Raw genomic sequence first — 14,803 nt, forward strand, 5'->3', positions numbered from 1 at the left:
AAGGGAGTGAGACAGGAGAGCACACATTCTTCTTTTTCTAAACACAGGCTCGAGATGGACAAAGGGAAAGTTATATTATGCTGCAATTTTGAAAGTCATCCACTGAAGATAAACTCTCCCTTCAAAGGAATTACTCATCTTACTCCGTCGTGGTACCTAGGGGTCTATCAGTATTCAAATTTATTAAGCAACGACATGCAGAATATATAGTACAAAGGGCCCATTTCATCACCCCATTCCTCAAGTTATCTGCTTTTTGCTAAGTCATGAGAAGTCCAGCAACTTAAAAGCCAAAACAAAAACTAACAAGCGCGCACAAAGATGGAAAAAAATCCTTGGTGGAAGTTACTAGGAGGCAGGCAGCTTCAGAAAGGAAAAAACACAATCTCTGACTAATATGAAGGAGACTCCAAATTGGCTCTTGGCAACAATCTCTCAACCCCAGATTCCCCTCCCTCTATTCATCTCCACAGTTCCCAGCCAAAGGAAAATAAACTGAACAGCTCTCTCCCTGGCCCAACCTGTAGGGCTGCAAGCGCTGAGCAAACAGACATCCCCATGCAATTATCCACCTGTGCAATCGCTGTAAACATGGGGCAGCCAGGCGGGGGCTCACCACTCTGATCAGGCTGATCATCCCAATATTAGGAGAAAAATGCCTTTATTCTGTCACCACGACATCAAAATGGAACACAATGTGATCTCGTGACCTCAAACCCGAGAGATTTAAAAAAAAAGAAAAGAAAGAAAAGAAAAGAAAAAAAAAGAAAGCAAGAAGAAAGGAAGAGGAAAATCATCCTCCCCAGAAGAGTTGGTGTCAGTTCTGAACAAGTAAGCCCCCAGAACATCCCTCAGGTGGGCTTAGCTTCAAGGCAAGATTTATCAGTTCACCTTCCTCACAAAAGTGAGAGTTAATTTTAGAGGTAGTTATCTTACACCTATTATACCATTCAGGATGGAAGGAGAGTTAACAGGCCAAATGTCCTGAAATATTTATGGCCGCTCTGTGTCAAAGATTCATCTGACACCGTTTTATTAGGACAGATATGTCAGGTCAGCTAAAGCAGAGGTGGACAGGAGCATCGGGAAATGGCATTTTGAGTGGAGATACAGCGGATGGAGCACCGTCTTTTCAGTTGAGTCCTGAAACACCCTGGCAGGCGGGCGTGAGCTGCTCTGAGAGCTATGGACAGTCAAGAGACCTGGCTTCTAGTGCTGGCTTCACTACCAAGTCCTGTGAACACGGACCAGCTTCCCCAGTGGTAGGATGAGGGGCTTGGAGCTGCAGCTCCAGCCTTGAGAGTATGGAAGGTGCCATTGCAGCCGCTGAGGAACGAGGGTGGGGGCCGGGAGTGAGGCTCTTGGGGCAGCTCTCAGCCTGGCTGGCACTGCTGCAGAGAGGCACCAGTCCTCCTAGAGGCTGCACGGGGTCTGGTCCTCTCCAGCTTCGATGCCCCGAACTAAAGGCTCATCTTAGAACCCACGACTGTAAACCAATAATCTGAACAGCAGGGGCTCAAACAGCTTCCTAGGTCCCTGTGTGCACTCTGGGGACCAGTCCTCATGACTGTAGCATGGGGACACTCACCATTCCAACTGCCCACCCCTTGTCTTCTCCCAGCCCCCCTGCTGCCTCTCCTTCTTCATGGCCATGCTTCTGTAGCACCTTCCCACATACTGTCTCATTTCATTCACTCAATACTCACTGAAGGATGTACTGTTACAATTACTATCCCCATTGACAGAGGCCAGGGACCAGGTCAGATTTCACTTACTAATGTATGCCAACACTTAGCATGGTGCTTGGAATCACACATTAGACCATGTAACAGTTGTCGAATAAATGATTGACTGATTGAATGGAAAGAAACTCAGGTTCAAGAAGGTTAACATTGGATGTAACACATACTGTATTGTACAATAATTATACCAGAGTGATGGAGTCCTGTCTCCTCAACTAAAATGAAACATTCTAAAAGATGGGTGGTATAATGGGTAGCTTGGATTCCTGGTTCTGTCACTTACTAAGTGGCAGCTTACTTAACCCCTTTGAGCTTTAGTTTCCTCATCTGCAAAGTGGAGGTAATGATTCACATCTGATGGGTTGTGTGGATTAGAGGAGATAAAGTATGCCAAGCACAGTACCTGGCACGTGGTAGATGGCCTCTGAATGTCCCATCCCTTTCTTCCCTGCCCGTACCCTCTTTGGCTTATCTCCCAGAGCTGACACGGCAGGATAAGCCTTGAGTTCTATGACCTCCAGGCCTTTGCTCTTTTGGTCTTCCTCCCTCAGGGTCCTGACCCAAAGCCTCCTCTTATTTTAAGCCTTTGTTGACCTCTTTGGCTGCCAAAGTGCCTCTTCTCAGATCCCAAAATGGCTCTCCCAGTTGTCTCTCAAGGAAAAGTTGATTCAGGGAAGGGCCCAGTGTGTAGCTTGTGTCTCTTTTGACTTGGTGAGAAGAGATCTGGAGATCCGTCCAGAAGAGGTCCCTGAACCCTTCTAATTCCTAGGATTTAACTGGGTGATGGAGTGGAGCTGAAACTTGAACCTGGCAGGACCTTTGCCCTTCCTCTCCCTCCCCTTCCACAAAAACTTCTATGACTCTGGAGAAAACTGCCTGATTGTTTCAACCACTTCCTTTACTTGTTCATATTCCTGCATTTGGAGGGATTGGAAGGGGTACGCCACCCGTCGCCCAATGAATCGCGAGAATGAGGCTGCCTCCTGTGCAGAACCCAGTACCAGAGGTTAAAAGAAAAAGGGCAGCCGTCCCCGGCCCACCGTCCACAGCCGGGACAACAGAAGCCAGAAACCAGCACGACCAAACCCGACGACCCTCGGAGCCCTGACCACAGACACGAAGAAAACTGCACCCGCTCGACTCTCAGAGCCGGGGTGTGTGTGGGGTGTGTGCAGGCTCTTTCCAGAGTCCCTCCCAGGCCAGCCCGCGGCCGCTGCGGGAACCCGGCTGTAGGGAACACGGCGGTCGCGAGGGCGACGCGGGTTGGGGCGCGCGGAGCCGGCCCGTCCCACCCGGACCCGGCCGCCTGTGGAGCTCCGGGACCCGGGCTTGGCTCCACCGCCCACCCACGCCCAGGTCAGGGCACAGGGAAGGGTCCCCACCCACCCGGTTCTGCTGGCGATTCAGCCCGGGACGGCGACGGGATTCCCTCCGGCTCGCCCAGCGACTTGTGCCAATCCCCCTTTCATTCCTGCCCCTGTCCTGACTTCTGCCAGGAGTTGCCTTGGCTTTCTCCCTGCCCCCCCCCCCAAGTTTTGCATCTGATATAGGGGGGACCAACCTTTTTTTTGGGGGGGAGGGTCTTGAAACTAACAATGTCTATCGACCACCACCTTCCAGAGTGCCCCTCGCACTCTCCGCTGTCCCCTTTCTGCCACCCCATAAACCTGCCGCGAGGGCCGCGGGCGCTGAGAACGCGAGCAGAGTTGCTGTATTCCGAGTCCCCGATTCTTTCCTGCGCTTCGCTGGGAGGTAGGCGGCCGCGCGCCCCTGCATTACCGCGGGGGCCCTAGCCCCGCTTTCCCCAGCACGCTCGTTTCCAGCCCAGGCGCGGCTTTGAAATTCCTCGCGGACGCCGCCACTCACGCCCGGCGAGGGCCAGTCCGAGCCGCCACCCGGGCCAGGCGTCCCCGCAGTGCCCGGAGAGGGGATGCAGCGGCCGGGCGCCCGAGGCGCCTCCTCCCCACCCCCGCCTCCACGGCCGCCTGCCCGGAGCCCCGAGCCCATCCCAGCCCGCTCCGGCCGAGGCCGCCGCAGACCCACCTGGCCGCCCCGGGGACGCCGCTCGTGCCCGGGTCGTGTCCTGAGCGCCGCCAGGGTCCCGGGCTGGGAATTCACGCGGCAGCGCTGCTCAGGGGAGCCTGCCGCAGCCGGCGGGAGGTTGTCATTGATTCGTGCTGGGCGAGTTAAGCCATTCCAGGAGTGGTTTTGAGAGAGCACTCCCACCCCTCCCTCCAACCAGAAGTATTTGGCAGGCAGCCCCTTTTTGTCCACCTGTACTGTTCAGCGCGGGACAGGGACCAATTTCACTAGTCGCGCTTTACGCCTCACTTTCTAATACGAAAAGTAAGCCCCTTCGTAAAGGTAAAGCAGAAATGAAAGCAAGGGTAGTGGAGGAGCTTTTCCCCCACTTTTCTCCTGGATCTCTCCGTTTGTTTATTTTTTCTCTAATATTTCACAAAATGCCTTACCATTTATCTCAAATCAGGGATGGCTTTTCATTGTTATTGTTTTTTTCTCCAATTCTGCACGTCTTTTATTTTTAGAGGCAATTTTATTTCCATTTGCCTGAAACCTGAGCCCAATAAAATTACTAGAATTATATGTTTTCTCTTTAAAGGGTCGTGAGTGTAACTTATCATATAAAACATTGCACAGCAAGCGTGCAAGTGGCAAATGAAACGGAGGGAAGTGCAGGAAGTAAGCACAGAACCGTGGCTCCCCCCACGGGGTTGCCCAGGGAACTCGGCCCAGAGGGAGTCCTGAAGCCTGAGGTGGGAGCACCGACTGCCCTGTTCTCCCCCACGACAAACACAGTATCACCAGGCTCTCCCTGGCTTTGTCACCGTTCTAAGACTGACTCAGAAATGCCAACCAGAGACCCAACAGTCCACATTTGGGGTGGGCCAGCCACCAATCCCAGAGAGGTGTGGTGGAGCGCCCTTGCCCAAGCTGTTCCTTGAAACCACATACCACGCCCTTTTTGAAACTGCCGGCTGGGAGGCTCCTGCTGCTGTCAGCCCTCTTCCCCAGAACTGCCCTTCACCTGGGGGGAACTTTCACTAACTCCTGGGTACCTAGGCTGGCGGTTCTCAGAAAGGGGGGAGGGGCCAGGGAGGGAGGGAGGGAGGGTCCTTCCTCCCTGGAGACCAGCTGCCTGGTGTGTGATGGAGACTCAGCACAAAACAAATGAGACCAATGAGAGACCTGGCCCTCCATGGCCTCTGTCACTCTTCACCGGCAGGCCACAAACATTAAAGCATCCCAGAGCCAAAGGTAAATCCCAAAGGCCCATCAGTCTATGAAGGCCCAGGATGGGGCTGAGGTTTGCAGAACCCCAGGAAGATGGTTCAGACTTAAATTTATCTCTTCCAACAGGTGCCCCCTGCCTGAAATCCCAGTGTTAATGATTCATTCCTTTGTGGGGCACGCCCTGCACAGAGCCTGCGCCAGGCAGGCAAATTTGCTTCAGGAAGGCAGGAAGGGTCTCCTTCTGTAGTTTTAAAACTGAAAAATACCCATGGGTCAGGGGCAAGAGTCTCCACAAGGGGCTGGAAGGAGTTTGTCAGACCTTCTTGTTATGGTGGGAGGGTCATGGGTGGCAGCATGTCGGGGTGGAGAGGCTTGGAGCTGGGGAGGGGAGGGGAGGGGAGGGGTGGGGAGGGGAGGGGAGGGGAGGGGTGGGGTGAGGATGGGAGGAGAGTGTTGGGGAGGGGAGGGGAGGGGTGGGGAGGGGTGAGGAGGGGAGGGGAGGGTGGGGAGGGGAGGGGTGGGGAGGGGAGGGGAGGGGTGAGGAGGGGAGGGGAGGGGTGGGGAGGGGAGGGGAGGGGCTGCTAAATCAGGGAATCAGGCACTGAAGGTCAGAAGGGAAGGTGCTTAATCAGGGTTGGTGGACAGCTTCCAAGATTGGATGACTCCATATAGCTTTTTATCAAAAACCATGTACTCCCGGAACACCCAAGCCAAAGAATGAAAAGTTAAATCCCTGTGTCCACAAAGGCACTAATTAAATATCCACTCAAGCATAACTCCACACTCCACTCCTAGAACCAGTAGGTAAAGGCGCCAGCGCATGATCTGGATGGAATCAGTATCAATCCAGAAGTGTTTGTTGTGCACCCAGAAGTTGAGGTTTGCCACAGCGGCCTGGGTGGAGGTGGGGTGGGGTGGGTGCAGTGGGGTGCCGCCCTCCCCTCGGAGCCTCACGTCTTGTGGGGAGATCAAGCACAGGGGACCAGTCAGCATGGGGTGGGGTACTATAGAGCACTATCCGGGGTCCATTAAGGAACAGGGCGCTGATTCTGCAGAGCAGACAAGGAACCAAGGGCAGTCATGAGGATAGGACTCATCTGGAGAGGGCTCCAGGAAGTGGTCCAGGCAGACCTGGAAGTCTGTGCTGCTGTGAGAAGGAGGGCATGTCAGGTAGGGGGAGTGAAGGCTGGGGGAGGGGGCAGCTGGCCTGGTTTAGAGGGTTCTCCCAGTGGATAAAGCATCAGGTCGGGGTCTACAAGACAATCAGTTTATGGATACAGCTTCCAGCTAAAAGGAGAGAGTACAGGGCAGGGCCTGCTTTGAAGGGAGGGAGGATTGGAGCACCTCTTTCAAACCCAGCTGGAGCTGGATGTGGGCAGAGGGAGTGGAGGAGGGAGGCTGTAGGGAGGGGTGGGGGAGAGTTGTGTGCCCAGCCCAGCCTGCCCCTAGGCGGTTCCTCCTAGCAGGGCTCCAGCCCCTGGACCTGAAGGAGCGTCTGAGTAGGCCAGTGGGTGGTGCCAGGGCTGAGGATACTGCAGCCAAGAGCCTCGGGGGAAAGTTGGCCACAGTCCAGCCCACCGGCTGGGTACTGCAGTGGACAGTGGATGTCATTCCTCCCTCCCCCTTAATCACTGTGTGTGCATGCCCTGTTGGGACACACCCTTCGGAAGGGCTCTGGGCAAAAAGTGGGGAGCCCTGCCCCTCTGCCCCTCCAGCCTCGTCTCCCTGTTCTCAGCCCCCATGCCAGCCGCCTTCTGGGAACAGGAACATAAAGGAGTCTTGGAGGGTGGGGTGGGGAGAGGGGGGCGGGAGAGGCTCCCAAAGCCACACAGAAGGGGCTCAGGGCGGGCCAGACTCTAGATCTGTTACTGTGCATTTCCTTTGGGGAGGTGGTTCCCTCTTAGGCCCTCTCTGGCCCCCTCCCTCGTACTCCCCCTCCTCCCCACCCCACCCCCTTCCTGGGTCAGGTCGGTCAGAGCACTTGGAAACAGGCTGGCTTACAGACGCCTGGCCTTCCACATCTGCCTCCAAACCACCACACGCCCTTGTTCCAGGGAGGATGAAAGCTCCTGCTCCAACCACCAAGCGGTGGCTCAGAAGGCTAAACAGAAGCACAGGGAGCAAATCCGCTACCATCAACTTGAAACTTTAGCGGTGCCTGGTCAGCAGCTGTGACACAGGCACGAAGACAGCTTCTGTACAAGCAGGCACACATACAGAATGTGCATAGAGAGGGGGACACAGAGATGGCCCGTGTAATCCGAAAATAGTAATCACTCACATCTATTGAGAATCTACCCCTCACTTAATCCTTCAACCACACCATGAGGTAGGTCCTTTTATTTTCTCCATTTTACTAATGAGGAAACTGGGGCCCAGAGAGGTCATATCGCTTGTTCAAGGTCACAAAGCTTGATAAATCACAAGCACTGGACATGACGCCTGGGTCTTTGGACTCTGCTGCCCAGAGGCTGACCCCAGGGTTGGGCTCTGTCCCTTTGTCTAGTTCCTACAACTGGTTCCCTAAGAAGCAGTTTGCTTTGCTAGTGTGTGCCTCAGTTTCCCCACCTGCTGAGCAGGCAGAGTAATGACTCTTACTAAACTGAGAGGATGTTATTAGCCAGGAGGAGGCTGAGATGGAGGTTAGACTGTGATAAAGCGCTACAGCAAGTCTTCCCTAGAGGACACACATGGCACTGAGGCTGAGTGTTACTCAGGCTGGAAACTCAGAGTGGCCCTTGCTGCCTCCCTCTTCTTCCCGCCCCTCCCCCCGCTCTAGCCAAATCACCACTTGCAAGACTCCAATCTCCAAGGTAGATCCCCAGTCTGCCCTCTACCTGCGTCCTCCACCACTGCCCTAGCCACCAACCCTCTCCCCTTGACTTGGGCGGGACCCTCTACTGGCCCCCCTGCTCCCACTCCTGTCCTGCTCCTTCCACCCAGTGCCACACAGCTGCCCTGGTAATCCTCAAACATGCATCTGGCCATGTCGCAGGGCACTTAAAATGCAATCCAAACTGTTCACTGTGGCCCACGAGGCACGGAGAATCCCTGCTTCTCTCCCCAGACTCACCCCTGCCTCCCGCCCCCATCCTCCAGTCACCAGCAGACACACTGAGTTCCTTTGCCTTCCTGTTGTGGGACCTTCCTTGGCCTGACATGCCCTCCCCTTACCTCAGGTCTTGAAGAAGCGTCACCTCCTCAGAGAAGGCTTCCTTGACCACCACGGATAGAAAACCCGCCCCCCATTATCTATTTCTGACCCTTGATCAAAGCACTCGTGCAGCTCGCTTACTTTTATTTAACAGCATGTTTACAGTTAATTATGTTTTGACTGTCCCTCCCACCAGAACAGAGGCTGCTTGTGGGCCGGGGACCCTGTGTGTCTTTTTCACTGTGTGTACCTGGTACTCGGTAGCCTCCTGGCAAATAATGTGGGGGGGAAAAACGTTTGTAGAGAAAACCCTAGATCCAGGAGGACTGGATTTAGTCCTGGCTTGGCCACTGGCAGGCTGTGTGCCCCTGGGGATGTCACACGCCCTCCCACATTCTCCTCCTCATCCTCAGGAAACGGGGACTATGGAGGAGATGATGACCAGGAGCCCGGCCAGGTGAATGCTCTACAGCCCGGCTAGTGCCAATAAACAAACACGAAGACAATCCCGGCCGCAATGCACTTGAAAGGGCTTCGAGAAGGTTTTGCTTCTGTCCTCGGCCCTGCTGATTTTTTATGCGAATCGGCTTGTGAGGACTGCGTGCATTCTCACAGCTGTGACCCCTCCACCCCCTGCACATGCTGCCACACAAGCATGGAAACAGGTTGGTCCAGCGCAGCAGTTATACCTCTGAGAGAACCAGCAGGAGACCCAGTCAGGGCTGATTTTATCTGAGGATTTCTACCCAACAGCCGTGCTCCTCTGACAGGACAGGTCTGAGGGCCCGACCTCCGATGAGGTCTGTGCATGAGGCGCTTTGAGTTTTCAGTGGCTTCTAAACCCATCACGCTCAGTCCCACCACAACCCTGAGTCCCACTTTGCAGATGAGGAAACTGAGGCTTAGATTAAAAAGCGAGTGAGCGGCAGAATGGAGATGTCTGAAATCAGTGATGCAAAACTCTCGTGAGATAAATAGTCTTTTAAAAACTTATGTATATGAATATATAATTTTAAAGAGAGTATTGATCTATCATCTGAAAAAACATTTGAAATTCTTCCATAATAGAGAAAACTTGTGAGACTGAGGCGAGAAGGTGACCCGTAATCCCACCACATCTGGCAACATGACGGCCATGCAGGGCCACTAGTCTTGCCTCAGTGCTCCCCCCTCCCCCCAGCCGACATCTCTCTGTCTCACTGGAGCAGACAGTCCACCCCCCACTAAATGCAAGCTTCACCTGACATCCCACTTTGCACTTCTTAGGTGCTCAAAACACATTTAATTAAAATTTGAGAAAAACTCAACTGGCTGGAGCACGAAGGTGGCACTTCAGGGGCACCCGGCCTCTTGCATCACGGCCGAGCTTCCCGTCTGATGACAGACTGAGTCCTCACTATTCTGAAGTCCCTGGTTTGTACTATTATCGCATGGATGTCCCTGTAATCACGCGATTCTATCACTTTGGTCCTCAGATCAGATTTTATTGAAATGTATTAAAATGCCAATGTGAGATAACAATTCATCACTGTTTCGCATCAAGAACAGAGAAGGAGTGACGACAGAATCTAACCTAAGCTTATACAGTCATAAAGTTTATCCAAATCTGCTGGTTGCCCATGCTGCACACATTTCTGCCACTGGGTCGTAGGGCGGCAGACACATCCTCCAGACCCCACTGGCCAGACTCCTTGACCTAACTCCCCGACTTCTTCAGGTACACAGAGGTGATCCAGGGGAGCTGAGTCCTGTGGCTGGCTGGCCTTTGGCTTCCCAGTCCAGTGGGAGCTGGAGAAGAAGGCGAGGCCCAGGGGGGAGGCCCCGATACTCGGAGCCCTCCCTCCACCTCTCAGGTGTGCTGGGAGACCAGCCGGAGCTTGTCCTGACCTCGGGTGGGAGCCTCTGAGAGGAGGTACAGGCTGAGAACAGGGTGTCAGGGTGCCGGAATTGTTCCCTCTGGGGAAGTGAGGGGGAAAGTACCCTGCCTGGCTGGGCACACAACAGACGGGGCGAGTGAGCTCACAGCCTGAGAGTCCCAGGGCTGCCAGGGCCTCGCCCTCCTCCCAGATTGTATCAGTGGCACCCTCGGGAGGAGGGGAGGGGGCCACGAGCTTCCGCAGAGCGGCTGGAGCTCTGGGTGACTGGGCCTGTCACCACCAGAGCAAGCTGGGCATCTAGGGGAGGAGGGCTTGGCCAAAATGTGGCCAATGGGGGCAGTGGAGGCAAAGGGGGCCACGCTACCAGCCAGGGAGGCGGCCTCCCTCCTCTCTTCCACCCTCCCTCCCCCTCCCGCCCTTCCTTCCTTTCACAGGTATATACTGACTGCCTTTCTACTTAGGCTTCGGCTATAAAGCGAACACGTGGACATGTCATGTCTCCGTCCTCATGGAGCTGACCTTCCAGTAGGGAAAGACAAAGGACCATCTACCACGAAGTCAGCTGGGTGAGGCCAAGTCTTTGTGCCTTGCTCTTTTCCTAGGGGAAACCACCCCTTTGTGGTCTCCTGCAGCCTTTCACCTCATTTGATCGCACTCTGAGGGACTGGGAGAGCAGGGTTTATAGCTCCCAGAGAGTGAGGAAATGGGCTCAAGGGTAGGGAGGTGACATGCCCAAGGTCACACTGGGTGCAGTGTGAAGCCACTGCCTGGAGCCCCAGCCACCTGCCTCCTTGCCCAGTGCTCCCAGCGCTGTCTGTCTTCCCGAGCACAGTCACCTAAGCTTACCAGCAAAGCAAGGAGAGGACTTAACTCCGTGCTTCTAGAGATACCTTTTTTTTTTAAAGGGGATGTTTATGCACTAAAAAAAAAAAAAAAAACCTAAAAAAAGAAAGAGAAGGAAGAATGAGAAGAAAGAAAAAAAAAAAAAAGAACTAAGAACCTCAACCTAGACAAACAACTAACTTACCTAATATTAAATGACATTTGCAAGACAGGACCCTGTGGGTCTAGGCAGCCTGGGGAGCTGAGGTCCAGGCTACACCAGCTGCAAACTCTGGCCTTGACCCAAGTTCCCTTTGCTAAATATGGTGAAAGTTGGCCTGTCCATCCTGGGTCCCTGCACATGTGTGAGGCCCCCTTACCCAACCCTTGGGCATAACCTGGGTGCCCACTTATCCCTTAGCTGGTGTTTGCCCAGGAGGAGGAAGGGGGGTGACAGGAAAGGGGAAGATAAGGCAGGGCTGTGTGTGTGCAGGTGTGCTCGTGTGGGTGTGCTGTGCGAGGGGGTCGGCGAGTGGAGGGACCCGCATCTGAGCTGGGTGGTTGACTACTCGCTGGGGAACAGGGACACACCAGCCCCTTCTCTGGTGGATGAAGCAGTGAACAGGGCTCCAGCGCCCTCTAGAAAAGCGTCTGCCCTAACTGGTCCCAGGGTGCTCAGGCAGAGGCTGGCCTCACCCCTCCCCTCGTGCTGGTCAGCGTGCCATTGCCTGCCGGGGTGGGGGGCAGGGGGTGCTGCGAATGGCTAGGACAGCCCACAACCCTTCCCGAGGGCCAGACAAAGCCAGCCAGGCTGGAAAGTCAGCCCAGTGACCTTCACTCATTAAAGCTGGCGTTTTCATTAAGGTCAAGGGTAGGCTTGTAGGATGAACGGGGGAACAAGGCAGGACTGAACGATCATGATGGAGATCAAAACAAGGGCCTTGGCCTCCTACAAGGACCACATCAAAGAAAAGACTCACTGTTAACCCCCAAGGACAGGAAAATAATCATAATCATAATAGCTGCAAGCACTGTGCTAAGAGTTTTGCAGGCATTATTTCTTTTAATCCTCAACAACAATTCTATGAAGTCTATACATTATTATTCCCCTTTTACATAATGGCAGCTCAGAGCCAGGATTTGAACCTAGGTCACAATGACCACCTTTAAAAGTCACTTTTAATCCTGAAAAACAGCATAAGGTAGTTCAGAATATTTTTGGACTTTGAATGGAGTGGGAGAAACCAGAGTGAGACAGAAAGTAGGACCTGTTGATCATAACAGGGGGAAAGCATTAGAGCAGGCCCTTATCTGAGGCTGTCCATGCTGTTTGGGGCATCTCAAGGCCATCTGCCCATCAGCAGTGAGCTCTAGGACAAATAAGGTCCTTGGTAAAGACTTTACATTTCCTTGAAAAAGAGGAAGGTATAACAGCCCGCACTGTGTGCTGTATGGGAGTATGGGCTGCAGTGGTTGGAACGTGGTGATATTGCTCAGAATATGGCTCCTAATCCTCCGTTAGAATCCCTACAATGCAGATTCCTGGGCCCCTCCTCAGGCCCACTGAATCTGAACCCCAAGTCTCCATTTTCACAGACCCTAGGGGATGCACGTTGATGTGGCAGAAGCAGTGGTGACTGGTAACTGGTTGGTTTGGCCTTGCTGATGAGTGGCCCCCGGTTGAGAGTCAGTGCTGTGCAAAGCCACTGTCACTGATCTAGGTCCTTCAGGTGTGTTGGGGGTGGAGGGTGGGGACAGGGATAGCACCTTAGGCATGTTCTCTACATGGACCATTTTTAATAGCTGCATAGAGCGCCAGCGAGCAGACACACCATTAAACATGTAACCACTCCCTACTCTTGGACACTTGGGGCTTTTCCATATTACAGGTAATATTAGGATGAACATCGTTATGAATCTTTCCCCCGTATATTGGATTACTGTCTTAGATTAGATTCTCAGAAAAAGGGTGAAAAGCATATGAACAATTTCATGGATCCTAACATATAAAGCTAAATTGCATTTTCTGAAAACTTGCACATTTAGGCTGACCCTGCAGTGTTCAAGAGTGTCACTTTCACCACAGGGCTGCCAGCATTTCCACCATTTCACTTTAAAGATAAGGAACTGAGGCTGTCAAAGTGACCTGTGGCCTGTCCGAAGTTACACTTAGTAGATGCCAGAACTGGGACAAGAACCCAAGGATGTCTTGTTCACACACCAGGGTGTTTTACTGCTGCTTCCGACTTTCTCAATCTCCAACCAGGCAGGACGGAAACATCAAGGCTGGCACATCACTCCTTCTCTGCCCCACTCCTACCAGCTCTGACTTCAGCTGCACAAGGAGCTCATGTTTCAGTGCTTTTCATTGTTTTTCTGCCTCTAAAACTGGGGCCTCTCCTCTGCTCAAGCTCCCCGCCCTCCGTGAACCCTCTTCTGATCACTCAGAGGAGGTCATTACATACCTGAACTGCGGGTTAGATGTAGATAAGTGGGTGGGGAAGCAGTGGGACAAAGGCGAGGTGACACCCAAGGGGAGGGACAAAGACCAGCCAGACTGACCAGAGCAGTGGGTGCCACAAGAAGAAAGATACACTGGGAAGGCATTCGGGGCCTGGCGTGCCAGCCTAGGGAGTTCAAGTGTGGGGGGCCTTGAGCACATGTCTAGCCAGCCATCTGCTGCTATGGGGACAGGGGTTGTTTTCATAGGAAAGCTGGGCTCTGACAGGGCCCTTAACAGGGTGTCACAGTGGGCTTCAGAAGGTCCTTGAACCCCCAGCTAGACCATATGTAAAACTTCATGAGTATGTGAGTATGTTCATTTCTCTGGAGTGATAGTCCAGTGTGTTCGTCAGATTTTCAAAAAGGTTTCTGACTGCACCCCCTTTCCACAGTTCATATATATGGAATCTAAAAAAAAAAAAAGGTACTGATGAACCTAGTTGCAGGGCAGGAATAAAGAGGTAGACACAGAAAATGGACTTCAGGAAATGGGGTGGGAGGGCGAAGCTGGGGCGAAGTGAGAGTAGCATCGACATATATACACTACTGAATGTAAAACAGTTGGCTGGTGGGAAGCAGCCGCATAGCACAGGGAGATCGGCTCGGTGCTTTGCAATGACCTACGGGGGTGGAATAGGGAGGATGGGAGGGAGGCTCAAGAGGGTGGGGATATGGGGACATGTGTATGCATATGGCTGATTCGCTTTGTTGTGCAACAGAAACTAACACAGTATTGTGAAGCAATTATACTCCAATAAAGATCTATTAAAAAAAATTAAAAAAAAATTAAAACAAAAGGTTTAATTAAATTTAATTAAATTAAAAGTCAACTAGAAATATAAACTTTGTTGTATGAGTTATATATATTTTTTACCCATGGTAAAAAGAGAGAGGAAATAATTACAGATGGTCCTTCCCAGATAGGTAGATGGTACATAGATAAATATATAGGTAGGTGATAGATAGATGATAGATAATTGATAGATGATTGCTAATGATAGATGATTGGTAGACAGTTGGTAGATAGATAGAACAGATCTACATTTGGCAAATAGTTACAGTAAAGAGTTATTATTTGTGCCACCTAAGTTTTCTTTTCCCTGCATGCCAGGGAGCTGGAGGAGCTGGGAGGAGCTGGGAAACCTGGTGCCGAGGTGCTCAGATCACTGCCCTCCAAGGATGATCAGAGGCAAAGATAAAGCCTTCGTGAAGTGACAAAGTCAGTTAGTGGGAAAATGGGACTTGGTTTCACAACTTTTCCAGAGCCATCTCGTGCATAAGATGGGATGCACTTGAAAGCAAACACAGTGAGCCCTCCTCGAGCACTTAGTGCACGTCAGGCACTGTGCGAAGTGCTTTACACGTATTATCTTGTTTACTTCTCAGCAGCCCTGGTGGTTTGGGCAGCACTATACATCCTATTTTACAAGAGAGGAAATGGAGGCCCAGGGATG

General features: G+C 52.6%; 1 protein-coding gene across 4 annotated transcripts in view; it reads right to left on the reverse strand.

The window, feature by feature from the left end:
* The window catches only part of ZBTB7C (zinc finger and BTB domain containing 7C), a 373,879-nt gene that overhangs the window by 98,432 nt on the left and 260,644 nt on the right, over window positions 1–14,803 (reverse strand). For 2 of the 4 annotated variants that reach the window (XM_059894672.1, XM_059894674.1), the window contains exon 1: window positions 3,786–3,908. The exons of the other annotated variants lie outside the window; for them this stretch is intronic. The gene's annotated coding sequence lies outside the window, so the exon portion shown is untranslated. Of the gene's footprint in view, window positions 1–3,785; window positions 3,909–14,803 lie in introns of those variants that run through there. 4 annotated transcript variants of the gene reach the window in all.

This window comes from Balaenoptera ricei, chromosome 14 (assembly GCF_028023285.1).
Source record: "Balaenoptera ricei isolate mBalRic1 chromosome 14, mBalRic1.hap2, whole genome shotgun sequence".
In the NCBI taxonomy this organism is placed as follows: Eukaryota; Metazoa; Chordata; class Mammalia; order Artiodactyla; family Balaenopteridae; genus Balaenoptera; species Balaenoptera ricei.